The following is a 21,660-nucleotide window of genomic DNA, read 5'->3' as shown; positions in this document are numbered from 1 at the left end:
CGGTGTGTTAGTTTCTGCTTTATAACAAAGTGAATCGGCTATACATATACCTACATCCCCATATCTCTTCCCTCTTGCGTCTCACTCCCACCCTCCCTACCCCACCCCTCTAGGTGGTCACAAAGCTCTGAGCTGGTCTCCCTGTGCTATGCGGCTGCTTCCCACTAGCTATCGATTTCACATTTGGTAGTATATATAAGTCAACAAATGGAGGATAGTTGCTGCAAAATAAATCATGTCCTTACTACAAACTCTAGGGAGATTTGAGGCTTGGTAAAGGCTCTAAACAGCATGCTTGTCTAAGTCAGACACTTCCAATAACAATGGGTCTACTGAATCATGAAACCCAAGAAGTTGAACAGCTTGCATCTGACCAGACCTGCTGCAAAAGACCTTTCTTGGTCCAGTCCCCACTCAAAACTATGAATGATCGAAGCAACACACCCAAACACTGCTTATATATCTTCAAAAATCCAAAGAAGCACACCAAGGATTATTCTTATTTCTTTTACTATGCAGTACCAGATGCAAAAACCTGTTCCTCCTTTTAGCAAGGATGTCCTGACATAGCACTAGACCCTAGAAAATTCAAGGATCTTATCTTTCATGTAAGTTTATCTCCCGTCCTCTGGCAAATATGTGTCTTAATAAGAATGCTTGCTTCACCAGGTCCATTTAGTATAATATCTTTAATGTAACAAATGAACTGAATGTCCTATAGGATATCAATATGATTAAGAACCCTCTTTAATATATCTTAACTAAAAGCAGGAGACATGACCTATTTCAAAGTTAAGACAATAAAGATATACTGCCGTCCCTGAAGAATGGTCTTTTACTATTAGGTTGAACAACAATAATTTATTCTAATTTACAATTGGAGCTGCATCAAGATGCTCTGATAAATATATCATATTTGGAACTGTCTAATTATACCTGTGAAAATATGAAATTCTTCACAACTCACCTGGGTTTTGCACTGGCCAAACAGCTGAGTTAAATGGAGATGTGGTAGTAGAAATCGCCATCCTCCTTGTATCTTTCAAGACTATAGAAACTGAACTAGAACTAACTTCCATAATTCCTCCAGGGATATATTACTGGTTGTGAAAGTCTTGTAGATTCATCAATGGTTGGTGGTAGTTCTGGATGGAGGCAGTTCCAGAGGCTTCCTCTTGCCCTTTTCTACCATCTTTGCCCCTTCGTTGATCAGGAGACCACTAGAACGGGGAGATGCCTGTTGCTATACTTTCCACTATACAACATGGAACTGGAGAAATAACCAAAGGATATGTCTGAAATTCCAATGGCCATTTCCCTTTCATCACACAGAATTACCCTCATGATGGGCTGCAGGTGCCTCAGAGGATAGCTGCAGGAAAGTTTCACAGAATACAACTGTGGCAGCATTTCAGGGTTCTTTTTCAAAGCGACCCATGTTAAGGGATTCCAGCTCTGTACACCAACTTATGTCTAGAAACTAGAACAGTTAGGTTTCTCCTCATATATGTCAAGCACAGTATGCCGTAAGCTGCCCCTCTATTTTCCCCTAAGGAATCCACGATCAATTAAACGTGTTTACCCTTCTTGTGGGTCAAATCTTCTACCCTTAGGATGTACTGAACATGTCATATCATTGATAGTTAAGTACTGACACTGGCCTCTACCACCCTGGGATCCATTATGCCCAAAAGTTCATCATCTCAAGATTTTCAAGGATGTTGATGTACCCTCACCAACATTTCCTTATGCTGAGTGAAGGGAGTTTTCTTTGGGTCCTTCCAGGTTGAGGCATAATTAGGGAATAGCAGAGCGAATAGATAATAGATTCAATTATCCCATTTCCTGGAACATTCAGATTCCTTCCTCTGTGTTCCACCAGGGAGGTTCCAACATTTAAACCACACTGACTATAGGCTACTTCTAAGTCCGGGTTTCAGTATTTTTCAAACTAGCAGATGTGACCACCACTACCAAGTACTGTGGACAACACATGAGATCCCATCATCTAAAACTGTAGAAGAAGCAATGGGGTGAAAAATCTCAGCATGGGTACTCAATGCTGTGATCAGGCAGCTCCCAGTGGCATGAGACAGTGCCTGTAATTGCACTTTTAATGTTGTATAGCTGCTTATACTATGATCATGTACACATGCCTTGGCATCATTTTATTGATACCTGCATAAGATGAAATAACTTTTAAATCTTTGGCAGTAACTATTTGGGGCTTCTCGTCTTTGTCTAAACAAAAAAATATCAAATCCTTTAGTAATAGATTCTATGCTGTGTGAAGCTATCAGTTATCTACTCTTATCACAGATTTCACAGAATCTAGACTTTTTAGTAAAATCCATGCTTTTCTGCTTTGTGCCAATTTTTATGGGAGTGTCTGCGTGACTCTACTAATGACTGTTATGAATTCACTCCAATGTGCATTTCTTTGTTTTACATTTTTTTTCCTTCTAAGATGGGGGTAGGAGGGGTTATGCCTTTGAAAGTCTCATTTTCTCTCAGTTGACTTCCGTAGAACATTTTCACTTAATAAGGAAGGGAAAAGGAAAGCAAGAATGCAACTATGTTTTAAAAAGATGTGGTTCTATAGGCAAAAAAGCCATGGCTGACTGTGGTGTACTCTACAATCTCTTACCAGGACTGAAATATAACTTAAATTCTTTGTCTAGTTTGGCTTGTGGATTTGTTATAGTAGGTTTTTTATTCAGACAGTGAAACAATTTTTTAAGTCCTCATATTGAAGATTCAGAGAATAATGGATACTTGTAATTAGGAAGCTCCAGGACAGAAATCACTGAACTCTACTGTTAGAATTATTACATAACTACTTACAGTCCCATTTGATATTCTAGGCTCTTTAACAAGGGATCTCACCCCTGTTCACTTCTCTCTTTTCCCATCCCAAATTATTTTAAGACATGTCAGGGGACTTCCCTGGTGGTGCAGTGGTTAAGAGTCTGCCTTTCAATCCATGGGACACGGGTTTGAGCCTTGGTCCGGGAAGATCCCACATGTCTCGGAGCAACTAAGCCCATGGGTCACAACTATTGAGCCTTCACTCTAGAGCCCGCAAGCCACAACTACTGAGCCCACGAGCCACAACTACTGAAGCCCCCGCACCTAGAGCCCATGTTCCACAACAAGAGAAGCCACTGCACTGAGAAGCCCATGCACCACAACAAAGAGTAGCCCCCACTCGCTGCAACTACAGAAAGCCTGTGCGCAGCAACAAAGACCCAACGGCCAAAAAAATAAATAAAATTTTAAAAAAAGACATGTCAGAACATCAAATTAATTAAATCACATCTGAAGCACGAAAATAAGCTTAACTTCTAAGAGTGAATACAGGACAAGTAATTTAAAAATAGCACATTTTTCCATATATGTATTTAGCTCATTGCTTGTCTATAAATATAAGGCTGAGAAAATTTGGGAATTCCCAAATCCAATCAAAGTCACCAAAGCTTCTGAGCAGAAGCAGGACTTAAATATAATTCTAGCCAAGAAAGCAAAATCTAATTCAGTGTGTAAAAACTGCATTAATATAGACTGCTAACAAAGGGAAGACTGAATGTATGAAGTTTAGAACTAAGTGGGGAGGGTCAGAAGAAGAATGTACCAATATACACTTAGCACTATCTAAATAACAGTAGAACTGGAAACAAGAATATTCTGACCTTTAAATATCTGAGGTCTCCTCTGAGACAGAATAATGTCCATCAAGTACTTTTATGAGCCATGAAAAGAGCCCCTTGAGAATTGCTCTGATTTTCTGTTCTCTAAGTAATCTTCTGATCACTGAGCCCTTACTCCAGGAATGCCCTGCAAATCTCCCAGAGTTGCCACCTCATTGGTTTCTTGTTAGGATTACATGGGATAGTACAGAAATGCCCTTTTCATAGCTCCTGGCACTCACTGCTATAATTAGGAATACCTTAATCCAGAGTTTGTTGGTTAACCGGGCAGCAAGACAACTGAATTCTACCCCAAATAAGGTAAAAAGATGGCACAATTGAGACCTCAACTGGACTTACAATTCTACCCTATGAAGTGAAATAAAAAGTGTTGGAAGATCTTTCCTCCTTTTTGTCTAAAATTAGATCTGCAGGTGGAGGCTACAGAATAAGCTGATATGTACAAACAATCTCTGTCTTTAATTCTTAGCCCTCAGAGAGCAATGCTACTTTGAGAACCAAGATTACATGAACAACCAAGATTCCCATTGTTCAGAGGCTAGGCAACCCTCCCCCTCCCCCCTTTCTCCTTATTTAAGTAATGCTGATTCACTCATGGAAGCAAGTGTAGATCCTTTAGATTCAGGGGAATTATGTCCCTTTACTAGTTCTAGTAAATAAATCAGTATTAGTCAAAGCCAACCATGATAACAGTAGTCCCCTTTTCCATGTATTTTTGATAGTATGCATAACCATGGAAGTCTCTTGATAGTATGCATAACCATTGGAACTTAAGTTCCAGGTAAAATGACATAAAAAGGAGTTCTAATGCGGAAATTTGTGGAGAGATTATCTCTGTCGATAAATAGCTATAACTTTCAGAAAGAAAAGCCATTTTCCCTACAACCTTCTTTTGAGGTTCAGATGTTGGAATGGAGAAGTGATACCTGGAGCTGTGACAACTATCTTGCAACAGTGAGGCAATAAAGCACAAGAATGAAAAGTCAACACTTTGATCATTGTAGAGCAGAAGCATGTAAATCCTGCATTCTTGATATCATTGAACCTCTAAAATAAATCTGATTACACCTACCTCTAGACTTCTTTTACTATATCAAATACCCTTACAACTAAGACATTTAGTGGGTTTACAGTTATTTGCAGCCACATCAATCCCAATATATTCAACTTCAAGCAGAGAGCAGGAGGAAATGTAGATAGTCAAATATTATTCGGACATTGCATTTGATAAAGGTATATGAAATCCTTTGACAGGCCTTTCGTTCTCTGTGTAAATTTGTTTTATTTCCTTTCAGATAATATAAATTACATTCTTAGCCAAAGAAGAGTAGCATCCCAAAGACTTGCGACTCCTAGAATTAAAGAGGTTTTCCATTTGAACTTACTGTAAACAGTTACACTCTCTGCAGACATAGTTTTATTAACACAAAGCTCTAACTCTGGCTACCATAAATGGAGATTTTAATCTTTGGGTCCTTAATCTAGGTCCCTGTTCTGCCATATAAAGTCAGTGTAGGAGAGAATGGTAATTTTAGTCTAGAGATCTTAAATCCATGTGGTTAAATTTTTGGACTGTCATTTTGTTTGTTTCAAACTCCACTGGTCCTACTTTTCAAATCCAATGCCTGCAACTAAAAAATAATTTACTAACATAATAATATTGGTTAGAAACGTAGATTAGATGTATTTTTAAAGTAAATGTTTCTCTTTTTAGTTAGCCAAATAATGTATCAGTTCTTTCATATAGTTAAAAAAAAAAATCAAGTAACTCAAATAAAGTCAAAGTGTCTGTTGGTATTCTTGCCAGATGTGACCTGGCAAGATTTGTGATTCTTCCAGATCTTTCCTACTTACATATTTACAAAAACTTTACCTTGAGATATAGTAATGTTATATATACATATATATGTATGTACGTATATATATGTATACATCTATGGTTTTTGCATGTTTTCTCTTTACATAAAAGATTTGTACTATATGCATCATTGTTTTTTTCTACCCTATGTCTCTTCTTAAATTACTGTGTAGAATTTCATACTATGAATGTACTATAGTTTAATATCTATTGTTGGATATATAGTCAAGTTCTGCTATTTTGCTTTATAAGCAATACTGCAATGAACATCCTTGTATATGCATCAAGTATGAGTGAATCTCAGGAGAGAGATGGAAAAGTGGAATACTTGAGGACAAATAGTTTAAATTTTAATAGAGCTTGACTGCCCAAATAAATAGTCTAAATTGTATTCCCATAGGGAAAGTTTATGAGAGTACCTACTTCTCAATCACTTGATATTATCAGATCTTTCAATTTCTGATAATCTGATATATGAAAGTAGGTGTATCAGTTATTTGAATTGTTTTCCAAATGTAAGTGAGGTTAAGCATCTCTTTCTATGTTTAATGGCCATTTGCATTTCCTCTTCAGAGAATAACCTGTTGTAAATCTACTTTTCTATTGAGATTTTCTTTATGAACTCAGAATATTAAATTTTGTCCTTAATCAATGAACAATTGTTTTTACCCAAAATATTTTATCTAAATAGTCTTTTCATTTTTATGGTGACTTTTGTCATAAACAATACAATTTGGTATAGTAAATTTATCAATGTCTTTATCACCTTTGCTTTTGGTTTTATTTATGCATGCTCTCCATAGCATGCATGCATGTATGCTCCACAGCATGTACGTATGTATAAAATAATCACATTATATGGACACTTGAAGTCTAATGTATTATGCCCTTGCTGAAATATATAAATGTTTTTATAGATGTTATACATATATCATATACATTAAATACATTTATTATATTAATAGAGACACAATGGTGTTTCTGGAATAATTGTTAAACATTTGGAGAATAAATGCAGTTAGGTTCACACCTCTTACCACTCATAAAAAAGTAAATTTCAGCAAGATTTAAAACCTGAACGTAATACATATAATGAGAGAATAAGACTGCAGCTGTATCAATAGGCATCACTCACGGCCAGCACAGGGTTGACCAGGCTTAGATTTAGAGCAGTATTTCACCTGAAATTCTAGAAAATCCACATTGGAATCTCTAACACAATCACATGTGACTATGATTATATGAACATCTGATAATCCCATTATATGGATATTCGAAGCCTAATGTATTCTGCCTTTGCTGAAAAAACATGATTACAAGCAAAATATTTTACGCCCATATTTTTGTGAACATAAGCTAGCTTTCACAGAGGAGAGGTCCCATATTCCACTGAGAAAAATGAATTTTGTAATACAATCATTTTGTTAAAAGAAATTTCTAGAGTCAAGAAATAAAGTAGTAATTGAAATTTTTTTTAAATGAAAGGAAAGAGTTGGCTTCATGCCATATTAGATTACTGTAAGTTTTGTACAATGCAATTTATTTAATTATTGGCACTGGCTTCACAGAATATGGTCAACAGAAAGTAGATAGGTCACTGGAGCATGGAAACTAGAATAGGTTAAAAATGTTATGACACGTTTTTGTTTAATGACTTCATAACCTGTAAAAGGCATTAATTTTGAAGAGAGTGATTATGGTTTGCCTTTTATGTACCATTATGTCTAATTTGTTTTATGCTCTAGCAGTGAAAATTATTTTCCTTCCTCTAATTTATATGGCAAAATACTTTATTTTGAACTAAGTGGGTAGAAATAATAACTGTTTTTTAAATCACTGCAAATTCATTCGGCTTCAAAAAAATGACTCTTGGAAAGAAGTTACCATTCTCATTCTAGGAAGACTTAAAAGGGTCAATGTACCTGGGAGAAGCTGAAGCAATAATAATATTTAAAAACTAATGGCTTGATATGACCTTGGCCTTAGTTAATTATTTCTCATGAGGAAGAGGCAGGAAACCTGGATGACTAGGAAAACTTAACCAGTTATGTCTAATAAAATTAGGTCTCAAAAATTCTTGTTCATATATTAAAATAATTGTGTGTGTGTTTATTCATTTTTGTGAATTAAGCAAGTTCAGACATTATTATGAGAGAGCTGAAGGGATTTGGGGTGTCACAAGTTTGAAGAGTTTTTATTTATGCTATAAGTTTCCTTTCATACCTAATGAGTGTGTAAAACTTTGGTAAAACATACAATTAATACCTTTATTATCAGTAACAATTATAAATTTTCAGAGACCAGTTTTCACATCTTCACCAGTCTGGGGAACTTATTCTCTTCTTTTGGGAATGAAACAAAGAACCTAAGCCTAGATAAGAGTATCCACACCCTGAAAACCAGGAGCAGTGATACATCACTCTGACATGGTGCTAGAGTCCATGCAGGAGGCATGTAACATGACTCAACATGGTGATAACTACTTAATAAGTGGAAGTTTCTGGGAGAGGGAAGATGAACCTTGTGGATGAAAAATGTAAAGTATAAAATCTGAAACTGAATCCATCCCTAGCCTGCAGTGGAGAACTGACTCCTTAGGGGCAAGATACCTGCTGTTGACATTATTTTGTCTCTCAGATAAGCCAGTTCATTATCCTTGATTCAGATTCTTTTGTGTGTACTCTGTGATGGTGGCTTTCCAATGTGATTCCCAGATGAGTGATGGACCAAAGCAAAACTTCCACCATTTCTTGGGAAGCAAGAAGAAGAAAAAAAAAATAGGTATTTTCAAAAAGTTACACTTTGGTTATACAAAAGTCCTCTTATTCTAATATTTTTCATTTATAAAATTTTGGTGATATAGATAATGGTAGTACGTAAGCCCCTAGTTCTTATTTGAGAAAGATAAATGCAGGTAAGGGTTTTTTTCCCTGTAAAACATAAATATCTAGGAAATACTAGTCTAAGTAAAGATTAGATCAGTGATTTTGGGAAGCTGAAGCAGGATTGGTAGATGTTGCTGCTAAAAAAAAACAACAACAAAGTTGTTATTTTTTGCTTTTTGTAGTCAAGAAACAGTAGATCTGTCTGTCATACCAATTCAGGTGAGAAAAGTCCTTCAGGCAGAAAGTAAATGATAATAAATGAAATTCTGGATCTATATAAAAGAATTAGAAGCACTAGAAGTATTAATTACATGGACAAATATAGTTTTTTGTTTCTGGGCAAAAAAGAGATCTCAGTAAATTTTAAATAATTCAAATTAAAAGATACTCTCAACTGAATGAATAGACAAGCCGTTAACTAGGATAAAATATCAGCAAATCTCATATATCATAAAGGACTTGCATCCGTAATATACAAAGAATTCTCAAAATTCTAAAATAAGGAAACAACCAATAACAAATGGGTACAAGTTTTGATTAGATACATCACTAAAGAATAAATATGGATGGCAAATAAGCACATGAAATGATGTTCAACATCAGTCATCAGAGAAATGAAAATGTAAATTAAAAGAACAGCAGCATATCGCTACACATCTATTAGAAGGCATAAATTTAAAAGTCTGACCATTTTAAGTGCTGGCAACGAGTAGAAAAATAGTACCACCCCTTGGAACATAGTTTGGCAGTTTCTTAAAAAGTTACACATACACCAGTCATATGACCCAGATTCAGTTCTTAGTTATCTGTCCAAGAGAAATGAAAGGATATGTCCATACAAAGACTTATACGTGAATGTTCACTGCAGCTGTATTTGTAGTAACAGCCAAAATCTGGCTTGACAGCCCAAATGTGCTTTGACAGATGAATAAATACATTTTTAATTGCACTTCTCAATTTCTAAAGGCCACTCTGTTCCTCAGCTCAAGCCCCTTTATCACATCACTCTGATCCGAGCGCCTATTATCACGTCTCCTTTGACTCTGATGATTCTGTCATCTTATACAGAACCTTGTGTCCATCCATATAATCCAGAATGTTTCCCATCAAAAATCCTTAATTTAATTACATCTGAAAAATTCCTTTGGACAGATAATATATTCATAGGTGTTGGGGATTAGAATATGAACCTTTGGAGGCCATTATTCTGTCTACAGTAGACTCCAACTAAGGTAGCCCCCTCACTTCTCAGATGAAAAAAGAAAGGACAGAGGGTCTTTGTGAGCAAATTAATGACAGAGCCTGGAATGGAACTAGGCTGTATAACTCTCAGGCTTCCACGACCCAGACTAATTCTAGAAAGATATGTCTTTTAATATTAGAGGTACCTTTTATGTAAGATAATACCTAATCAACACTAATGTCTGTTAGACTTTTCCCTTAACTGAGTTTTACATATTTCTAAAGAAATTCACATTTCCCCTACTAAAATATAGCAATGATAAAACCCAGCAATTTTGTACTCTGTACTGGTTCTGCACCATTTAGATATTTTTTAATAGAAATACTTAGATTGAATATACAATATTCCATTATAATAAATAAATATTCTTCTCTTCTTTGGTTTCCCTGAGAAAATCCTTTATATGGATCATCTGTTACATGAAGCACTGATGCTCAGTGAGTTAGGTCCATGTACTTTCTCCTGATCTAATTCTAACTTCAGTCCTATGAGTCACTCATCAATGAGTAAACAGTTTGAGAAATGCTAAGAAACTTGACAGTGGTCCCTCGACTAGTAATGTGACATAGGTGTTTAAATTCAGGATTTCTGATTATAAAACACCCATTATAGTGTGAGATACTCGGCTCTACAGTGAGTATGAGATCCTTTCCTTTCTTCCTCCCTCTGCTGTTCTATAAAATCACCCCGATTTAAGGAAATATGCTAAAAGCCACATGTATAATAATACCTCATGATTCATAAAGCCTCTTTACACATTAGATAAATAAGGGATGATGTACCTACAAATGCAATTATAAGTAGACAAACATAAATGAGTGTGACTAAAAAGCTGTGAGGTAGTTATCTATTTACATTCACAGAACTGATCAAAATCTTGTGTTTAATGCTTGCCCATCTTAGAAAAACCCAGAGAGGAGGTGCTCAGGAATTAGTCAGTTCATTTTCCCTGAACCCCTGAGGCATGTAAACACGCCGACTTGGATCGCTTGCGAAAAAATGATGACGTAAGTGAGAACCATAGGTTTCCTGCCACAGGGTTACAGAAACCTCATGAATGTTACAAAATACTTAGATGGATGACACAGCTAGATAACTCCCTCCTGGCACCCAGGAAGCACAGTGATCAAGGTTGGCTCACACACGTTGTCACCCTGTCTATGCCCTCTTCTCTCCACTACCCGTGGGTGGCCCCAGTGTCACCTCTGCCTCTCACTCTGCTCTCCCTTTCCCAGGTGCTACAAGCTGGGGCTGCTGTCCAGACACATCCCCCGTCCTTGTCAGATCACATGGCCTATTTTACGCTAAGAAGAGCAGTCTGGAAACACTTTCTCTACCTTGCACAGGAGAGCACCTATTTTTCTTCTCCGTTAAATCCTCTGAGCCTCTGCATTCCAGTCGTTATCATTTCCAAAAGCGGGCCTGATTTTTTCCCGCAGTACGAAACTGTATACTTCCCATTGTCATCCCCTGTCTTCAGCCCCGTATTGTCTGCTGATCAAAGGACTTCTTCTCTAGCGTACGAATTGTTTTCAAGGATGGAAGAGAAGTTCACAAAACCACTCCACCTCTCTCAGCCCATTCTAGCGACAGCCATAAGAAATCACACGTTTTATGAACCACTTCTCTTTTTTCAAATGAGGTTTACAGGAGATCTAGCAAGAAAATCAGCATGTATGAATGTTTTATGCATTTGAAACATAGAAATACCAGTGCAGACCCATGTTGCTTTGGAATGAATGCAATGAAGCAAGGAGGGAGGGTTGTCTTACCTTAAATACTAACTGGGCATTGTTCAAATGTCGTTAGGGAAGAAATAAAAAGAATGACTTTTATGGTGCCTTTGGGAGACCTTGACATGAGAAATAGGGTAAGAATTCCAAGCCGTACTGTAAAGTCTAAAACTTCACGTGCCGCCTTGACATCTTTGATCCTTGCAGGGCTCCGAAGGCCTAACCATGAGTTCGCCTGCTGTGGCCTGATGTACTCCCCACCCAGTTCCCCTAACATCTGGACAGCTGCCCTCCACCTGGTCATCAATTTAATGGGTTTAGCTTCCCTGATCACCCACAAAAGTATCCAGAGAAGCCAATCACATACAAACCAGGGAGCACCTCTCCTCCTTGGTCCTACAAAGCCAGCCTCCTACAGCCCTCCTGGTGACTCCGCTCTGGAGAGTAGCACTCACGTGTGTGTCCCTGAATAGCGTGGGGTGTCCTCCCCTCCGGGAATGTGGCTGTATGTGACTCAGCAACTGCTATGACTCTCACCGCCCAGTGTTAGTGTCATGGGTTTGGCCCCTCCTACCATTTAGGTCCCGTAGCCCGCCCTCACCAGTGGGTGTATAGGAGGCAATCAGAACACAAGCCCACACCTGGAACGTCAGAAATATACATTTTTAAGAGCCCATCTTTTCAAAATAACTTTTTAATTGAAAAATTAATCTGTTGTTGTCACTGGGAGAGTGTCTAGGTAAAATGCGTACATGAACATGAAGGAATAACATACCAGCATTAGTGTAACCACAGCATTTTGCAAGAACACATCAAGCAGATTTGTCTATTAGGGTGTTAGGAGAATGTTAGTGGGTAGAGAGATAAAAGGGAATTAACGAAATAACTAAATAAACCAGAGAGTGGCCTTGCACAGACCCTATGCAACAATGTGTCATGAATTGAGGACAGGATAAACAAACCCTCCCTATTCGAGAACTCCTTGCCCCCAAAAAGGCATGTTCATGCATACGGTGTGTGTGCATATTTAAAATGGCTGTTTGTGTTCTATCTTGGGAACCTATTTATTTTTGTTAATCTTGTGATCAGTAACTTTACTGACCTATTTTATGTTTTCTAATAGTGTTCAATGTCATTTGCTAGGCTAGGGATTTCCAGGAATGCATCCTGATCATCTGCAAATAATGATAATAATCTCGTTGCCTCCCTTCTCCTGTGTGTATGGGTTCCTCATATTTCTTTCTCTTCTCTAATTGAAATGGCTAGTACATCTGGAGCAATGTTAAATAATCAATGATCGTGCCTCCCTTTCTTCCTGACTTTTATGAGAATGTTTCTAGTGCTTAAGGATTAAGAAGGATGATGAATATTGTTTTATAAATATTCAGCATTATACTTAATGATGAAGCAAGAGAACTACTCCTACAGTCATGTCAAAGGAATGTTTTATTAAGATATGTTTTGTATTTTGTCAACGAGCCATGGGAGTTATATTTTATCATACATTGTCTTCACATCTCTGGAATTAACTGTGTGGCTTTTCTGCTTTGGTCTCTTCTTAAAGTGACAGATTCTTTTATTTACATTATGGTTTAGAAGATGCACAGTATATTTTATAATATGAAATGCAAGCAATCTAATTCTGCAGCTGTTCTCAGATGAATGTGCTGGGGGAGGCGGGTGTTACCACGTGAACATGCAGGTTTAGTTAGAAAGAGATGACCAATAAGCTTCGGGTGTCCTTTGATGTGTGATATTCCGGATTCTTTCATTTTGCCTCACAGAGAGTGATCCCTTTGGGAAACCTGGCTCAGGCCTCAGCCACTTCTCGCCCACAGTGCCTATCACTGTGATGGCACATTTGCTTGGGATACAGTTCTATTTCTGTGCAATCAGCAGCATGCATTCCTCTTCCCCCAAGATGCCTCTATTTTACCCTGATTGTGAACTGCATGATACATTCATCTTTGTTGACATTGTAAATTTTCTGCAATGCTTCCATGATTTATTCTGAATTTGATGTTTTGGAGCAATTACTTCGATATAAAACCTGTAAGCTCTGTGAAGGCGGAGACGACATCTGTTGTTATCTCCAGGGCCTTCCTAGCATCCTGCTTGGTACACAGAAGAGGCTCAATAAATATTTGATTATTTTTGTTTAAATTTGTCTTGAAACATGGGTTTTTATTACAGAGGTTATACGGTTTTATCTTTAGAAAATACTATTTTTATAGGGAACTCCGTCTTCTAAAGGCCATAAGGAATGCTGTAAGAATAACGCTATCCTCCATTTATTTTTCCCAGCTTTATTAAGATATAATTGGCATTTAACACTGTGTAAAATTAAGATGTACAACATGTTGATCTGATACACTTATATATTGTGAAATGATTACCACCCTCACATTAGCTAACACCCCCTCCACCTCACATACTAGAAAATTTCTTTCTCGCTGTGAGAACATTTAAGATCCACTCTTTTAGCAACTTTCAAGTATATGATAGAATATTGTTAACTATAATTACCATTAGATCCCCCAAGTTTATTTATTTTATAACGAATTCTGTAAGGTCTTTACAATTGCTTCCATGGCTTAAGATTTTATTACTCTTTAAAGTAAACAAAGAATTTTCATATTTTACTTCAATTGATTTTCACCCGTATCCTTAAAGGTGAGCATCCTTACTACCCGATTTTAAATATGAAACAAATGAACACAACAGAGATCAGGTTATTTACACAAAAGCACTAACTTTGTAATCCCTTAAAAAAACATGCCCTGCCTGCAATTTTAAGTCCCAGACCTCTGAATCGTTCACCTCTAAATACATACTTTTACAAAATACCCTGCTCCTTTTGTATCCATCTCTAAACGTTATATTTATAAGAAAATAACATTTAAAATAAAGTTTAAAGTCAATCGGAAAGCCGAAAGGACAGACAAGATCACAAAACGACAGTGTTCGGCCTGAGGACAACTACGTGGCGAAGAGCAGACAGAAGTGTGTTATTGGTAGAAAAGAACTATATTTTAAGATGCTTTCAAATTGAAAAAACAAAACAAAACAGTATTGCACAACTCCAGTGAAGAAAATCATCAGAAAAAAATCAGATAATGCATTTATCAAAAGCCTTCAGGGTAGAGAATACATTTTCTTCTTCACTTTCCTTATTACCTAGAGTGATCAGTATTTGAAATTTAAAACATGTTAAAAAATGTTCTACTAATGAAAGAATAAATAATCATAATAATTTACTAGCAGGTTTATATAAAGTATTTTGAAAGGCAAAGTAAATTTTCAAAATGTATGTGTTAAGTTCAGGTAGTTTTTATAGTAAAAAAAAAAATTATTGATCACTTGCAGTTAACTTAAATACTGTTCCCCAAAATCATCACTTAAAAGTCAAGGTTTACTTGCTTATTTTTGTGTGAAGGAAGGATAAATGCACAGTGCTTGCCAAGTAAAGTTTGATGCTTGACTCCTGAGTTTCCGTGACGTCCTTCTGGAATCTCTGCTCTTGGGGTTATCTGAGAAGTTAGATGATCTCCCAATGACTTTATCTTTTGATGTGACCTTTCTCTTCTGCCATGTACACCGGAGAGAGTAAGATGTCAGTAGAAACCCAGACTCTGGAGCTTGACAAACCTTACTCCGGGTGTGGAAATTAAATACAGGTTGGGTACAGCAAACAAAAGAGAGATTATTGTCATTTTATTTAGGATTGTATGACCCCAGAGTTTGAAGGAAATGTATACTCAGTTTATTCCAATCACTCATAGAATGCATTAAGGTATACTATAACATCCCACTGAGTGATCTGGCTTGTGATTATTGTTATTTATTTATTCATTTCACTTCATTTGATGATTTAAATTATGGAAGTAATTCTTGCTTGTTTTGGCAAGTCAAATAATTCAAAGTTAATAATCTGCATAAGTCCACACCTTCTTATAAAATCAACACCTTGGAGTAACTATTATTAATAGTCATTACCATTTCACATACTTTTTTTATGCTTATACAAACACCTACAGGCATATACAAAATTACTTTCAAGCATGAGTCATCCTGACCTTGAATGATTCTGACTTTCAGAAACTTCCTAAAATTTTATGATCCTTTAGAAACTGAGATCTATTTTAATTAGTGCAATAATTATTTTTTAAATAAACTTTATTTTTAAAGAATTGTGCCCTTTGCCTTTATTTATGCATAATCAGGCTCAATATAAAAGAAATGTAGTTTAACTTACATAAAATACTAATTAACACAATTTTTTAAAGCAGAGGTTTTTAAAATATATTAAGTAATACATAATTCAAGTATTTACCTTAGAACTGTATAGTTTTATACATCTATACAATTAAATTTAGGATCAAGACAAGGATATCTCTCTCACTGCTCCAATGCAACATTGTTTTTGTATCAAAACAAAAGGTAAAACAACACTGGAACAGAAAAAAAAATTGACAACTTTATTTACTAAGTTATGATTGCCATTAAAATCCAAGTGAGACTACAGCTACATATTTGGAATCATAAAAGCTTAGCAATTATTTTAAAAATGCAAACATCATTTTTCTGTACACTAGAGACAACTGATTAAAACCTCTTATTAAAATAGATTGAAGTAGATAGTATTGTTAAGAACAAAAAAAAATCAGTATTTAGAGATACACTAAACCAAATGTATGCAGACCTACATGAAGAAAATTTTACTAAAAGATATGAAATAATTCCTGAATAAATGAAGTTTATTCAGGAATAAAGTTTCTATGAGTTTCTATGTTCTCAGGTAGAAAAATTAAATTCTTGTAAATGTTAATTATCCAGTAATTAACTTATAATTTAATTATCCAGTAATTTATTTATAAAAATCAAAATCCAAACATTTTCTTTCGGAATTGTCCACTGATTCTACAGTTTATATTGAAGCCCAAAGGGTCAAGAATAACCAAACCACTCTTACAAAAGAACACAGTGGGATGAAGTGGTGATGTTAACCCCACCAGATCTCAAGCCTTCGTATAATGACTGAGATGCCATGCTCTTCACACAGGTTTAGGTAAATGGACCAATCCAACAAGACAGAGAATCATATATGAGAAAGGTGGTGTTATAAAAATTAGCAAAGAAGGAATGAATAGCACAAAAAACCATTATGCTGGGACAACCATATATGCATAAGGAAAAAATAAGATAAAATTGGATACTTGTTGCTTTTGAGACCTAAATTTAGAGACATAAACCTTTGAAATTTTTAGAATATGTTTATTCTAGCAGAGATTTCTTAAACAAGCCACAAAAAAACACAACCTCAAAAGAAACTGTTGATAAATTTGACTATATCAATAACTTCTCTGCATCAAAAGTTTATCTAGAGACATACAGAGGATTGTTTACCTAGACCTAGGAAATATAGTCACGTGAACAAAGAAACCTGTATAAGACTATGCATTGTAGCACTGCTTGCAATGGTGAAAGACTGAAAATAAGAACTCAGTAACCATTCACAGAAGATTGGATATATAAATTGCAGTATATTTATATAATGTGACACCACAAAGCAAATAAATGAATTTTAGTTAAATGTTCAATATGGTTAAGTGTCAAAAAGAAAATATTGAAAGAGAAATCAAGTTGTAGGAGGATATGCGCAGTATGGTACCATTTACAAAATACCATGGAAAATAAAGACATTTATGTTTCTTCACAGACAACATATAACTTCACAGGATAACTTCAAAGTGTTAAAATACTCTTGGGCACATTAAATACTAAATTTAGGGCACAGGTTTCTTTGGAGGTGGAAAAAGAGGAGAGTGGGATCTGGAAATGTTAAAATTTCATGGAGCTGTGGTTGTTTAATGGGTGTTATGTTTATCTGTCTGTTTGAAATTGTTCCTTAAAAAAAATCCAATACAGCAAGATTGTCCTCCATCCTTAAAAGAGAGAATACCTATTGCTTAAGTTGCAGCAGCAAATATTCAGTTTGTGTTTAAGGATCCTATTGTGCGATATCACTGTATACTTAATCATATTCAGCATCACTAGATTCCCAGAATATGAGAGAAACTCTAAAACCAAGACTCCACTGTGAGCTTGATAGATTTAGGTCTCTTATCCCATACTCAGCCCAGGGTATCTCTCTCAATCTCCTCCCAGATAGAGTGAGCAAACAGCTTGAATTATAAACACTGGGCTCATTTCTGTGTGCTTCAATTTACCAATGGTACGCTCAAATCTAATTCTTCATGTACTCAAGCTCAGAAACCTAAGCAAAGGGTATCTGAATGCCTTCTGCCACAATTATCTATCTTGGATACAATATTATTAAAACCAATTGTATTGTGCAATGGTTCTCCACCATTTGTGTTTCTGACACTAATGAATACTGGGATGTTCAGTGGCAAAAGCAATGCAATTAAATGGATTCATATTTAGCATTTTTTTTTTTTTTTTTACTTTATGGCCCTTTAGCATCATTCAAATAGATTTCTTGACAAATACTGTATGATATCACTTATACGTGGATCCTAAAAAATACAAACAATTGACTATAACAAAAAAGAAGCAGACTCACAGATACAGAGAACAAACTAGTGGTTACCCGTTGGGGTGTGTGTGTGTGTGCGCTCTATCGGGGTGGGGGAGTGGGAGGCGCAAACTACTGGGTGTAAGACAGGCTCAAGGATGTCTTGTACAACATGGGGAATAGAGCCAATATTTTGGAATAATTGTAAATGGAAAGTAACCTTTAAAAACTGTATAAGAAATTAAAAATTTTTTAAATTTAATTAAAAATATTTTTTTAATAAATAGATCTCTTGAGTACCCTACCTGTACTAACTTACACACTCAAAAGCTCTTAGATGTTTTTATGAAACCTACAATTTTTCTGAATTGCTGGCCTGACATTGCATCATTACATTTGCCCATTCTGCTTTGACGGGCTTTGTCATATGTGCATGTGTGCACACATGTGTATGTATATATACACATATCTATGTATATGGTATGTGTGTGTGGATATGTGTGTTACACTGAAGCAATAATAGTTATTAGAATATAAGGTGTCTATTATAACAGCATGTCATAGTAGAGATAAAAGTTATGAGAAACGTTAATCTAACCCAAAGACACCTATCTAATTGGACAGATTACCACAATTAACGCCAAAATCTATTTTAACTGAGCACTCAGCACGTAATTATTAATTCATTGGGGCTTTAAATCACACTATTTTGCACAAGACACATTCCTCTTTATCAGGACTTTAAATATTTTAAGACATTCTCCACCCTAAACCTAGCTCCAATGCAATTCCGACTTCCACCAAAACAGAACAAGATGTCAAAGACACTTTTGAATTTTCTAGTGTTTCAGTTCTAAGGGTCTCTGTTCATCCAACTCCAACCAGAGTCTTTCCCTTCTAAAACATTTTTTAATTTCTGAATTAACTTCCTAACATCAAACTTGCTTCTAGTGGTGAAGAGTGCATATTCTGGAGTCAGAATACCTGTATTTGAGTGAAATTTCTGCATTTTCCTGTCCATGAAGTCATACCTCAGTAAATCTCAATTTCCTCGACTATAATACAGTGATAATAATGATACCCACTCCAATGGATTGCCATGGGAATTAAGTAATACCCTTATAATTTTTAGAACTGTTTAGCATTTAGTCAATTACTCAATAAATTTTAGGTATTACGGTTATCATGGTAATCGTCTCCCCCATTATCACTGAGAAAAGCAGGTTACTCTTACAATCTGCAAGCAAAGCTATATTTCTTGTCCAGCCACTTTGGTTGTCAACATAAAAACACAGTTCTTGTACCAAGTATTCAGCAAAATCATCTCCCTCTGTGCTTAACATTTCTCAACTTTTGTCCATATGCCTAGACTACCCCTTAACATTCCACTGCTTGTCAAGTTCTCAGAGTGTTCTCTTTCTACTGAAGTCTAAAAAAGTACTCTCTTTGTTTTTGTTTTGCTCACCAGAATATAAGCTCTACAGGAGCAAGAACCATGTCTGTCATATTCACCAGAATCTGGAAAATTCACCAATATCATAGGTAGGCCTTCGGTATGTAAATTCAAAGAAGTGAGAGTTTGTGTGTATTAGTCACTGCAGAATCTCTAGTATGGAGAACAAATCTGAATTGAACAAATAAAATTTAGAAACTATAAAATAATACAGTTAAGAGTCAGACTACCTGGTTCTGATAGACTCAGTTTTCTCATATGCAAAATAGAAATTATAATATTGCCTATCTCACGGGGTATTGCAGTAAATGAGACAGCACATACAAAGCACTTGGAACAAGCCTTGACATGAGTACTCAATAGTAATGACCACTATCACCATTATGATTTTATTATTAAATATTGAGGTAGTACTTTTCATATAAATGGAAAGGCTTCAACGGTAGGATTAGAAAAATCCTAACCTTATCTCTAATGAACTATGAAGTTTAATTTTTTTGAAGCAGGGAAAAGAAAGACAAAGGGGCTATTGAAATACAAAATACGTTAAAACTTCAAAAGACATTTCAAGACTTCAGCTTGCTGCCGTGATGTAGCAACAGGGACTGGATTCACCCTCCCACCTTAAACAACTAAAGGACCAGGCGAAATATATAAAATTATGCTTTTCAGACATTGGACATCAGGACAGTAATTCCTGAAAGAAAGAAATTGAGTTGAGCCCTGACATTGTCCTAGCTTACTCCTGAAGTATCCCCAGGCTTCAGTGTAGGGAGGAAGAAACACAAACAGACTGGTGGTCTCTCGAGGTCAGAATATAGAATTTGGAGACCGAGGAGGTCAAGGCAGCTAGATCACCTCTAGCTAAAGTTATGAGATGTCTATGAGAAAACATGAGAACATTTCAACTACCACAGGGTAGGCAAAGATTCAGAAATAAGGCATGAAATGCAAGTATAATTAAAAATGATAAATTGGACTTCATAATTAAAATGTCTTATTTTTCAAAAGACACTTCAGAAAATACAAAGGCAAGCTACAGACTAAGAGCAAATATTTACAAAATAGATATCCACAAAGGATTTACATTTAGATTTTACCCAAAAGTTCAAATCTGTTGCCTTCTTTTATTGGATGCCTTCTTGTGGATTTTAAACATATGTGTATATATTTAATTAGTTAAGTTATGTATTTAATACATAATTAATATATTTACTATAATATTTAATTAAATATATATTTATATATTTAATTATACATTTAATACACATAAAATAAATATTAAATGTATACATATTTGAAATCCGTAAAAGAAGACAACCAAGAAATAGGGCAAAAGATACTGATACTTCTCCAAAGAAGACATATGAATGGCTAATATACACATGAAAAGATATTCTTAGTCATTACAGAAATGCAAATTAAATTCACAAATGGGATATCACTACCTACCCACTAGAATGCCTGAAAAAAAACAAACAAAAAAACCTCCAAAGGACCAAGGTGTTAGGTTACAGAGAAACTTATTCTGCCAGAGTGAATGTAAAATGGTACAACTTTGGAAAGCATTTTGGCATTTTCTTAAAAAGTTAAACATATACCTACCATATGACCTCACTCCACTTCTAGCTATTTATTCCTAAGAAAGAAAAGCATATGTTCACTAAGAGGCTTGTATGTGAATATCCATAGCCACTTTATTTGTAAAAGCCTAAAGTAGAAACAACCCAAACATCCATTAACAGTTAAGTAGCAATAGATAAAGAAATCGTGTTATGCCATAAAATAAAATACTACTAACCAATAAAAAGGAATGTACTATTGAGACATTCAACAACATGATTAAATCTCAAAATCATTATGCTGAAAGAAGCCAGACTGAAAAGAGCATATACTGTATGAGTCCATCTCTACAAATCTGTAGAAAATTGAAACGAATCTGCAGTGACAGAAAGCAGAATGGTGGTTGTGAATGGACAGTGGAAGAGGAAGGGGTGGAATACAAATGGGCGCAAGGAAACTGGGGACAGAGATGGAAATGTTTGCTGTCATTTTTGCAATGATGGTTTCATGGATATACACATATGTCAAAACTCATCAAATGGTGCACTTTAAATATAGGCATTTACTGTGCATCAGTCATCACTCACCTGAAAAATGAATTTCAATCCGATTTTCCTATGAAAATATTTGTTTATGCTAGTAAAATACAGATAATGCAGATAAGGCTAAAATCCTCCTTG

The sequence above is a fragment of the Phocoena phocoena genome, chromosome 6, assembly GCF_963924675.1.
Source record: "Phocoena phocoena chromosome 6, mPhoPho1.1, whole genome shotgun sequence".
Taxonomy (NCBI): Eukaryota; Metazoa; Chordata; class Mammalia; order Artiodactyla; family Phocoenidae; genus Phocoena; species Phocoena phocoena.
This window is presented reverse-complemented; position numbering follows the sequence as displayed.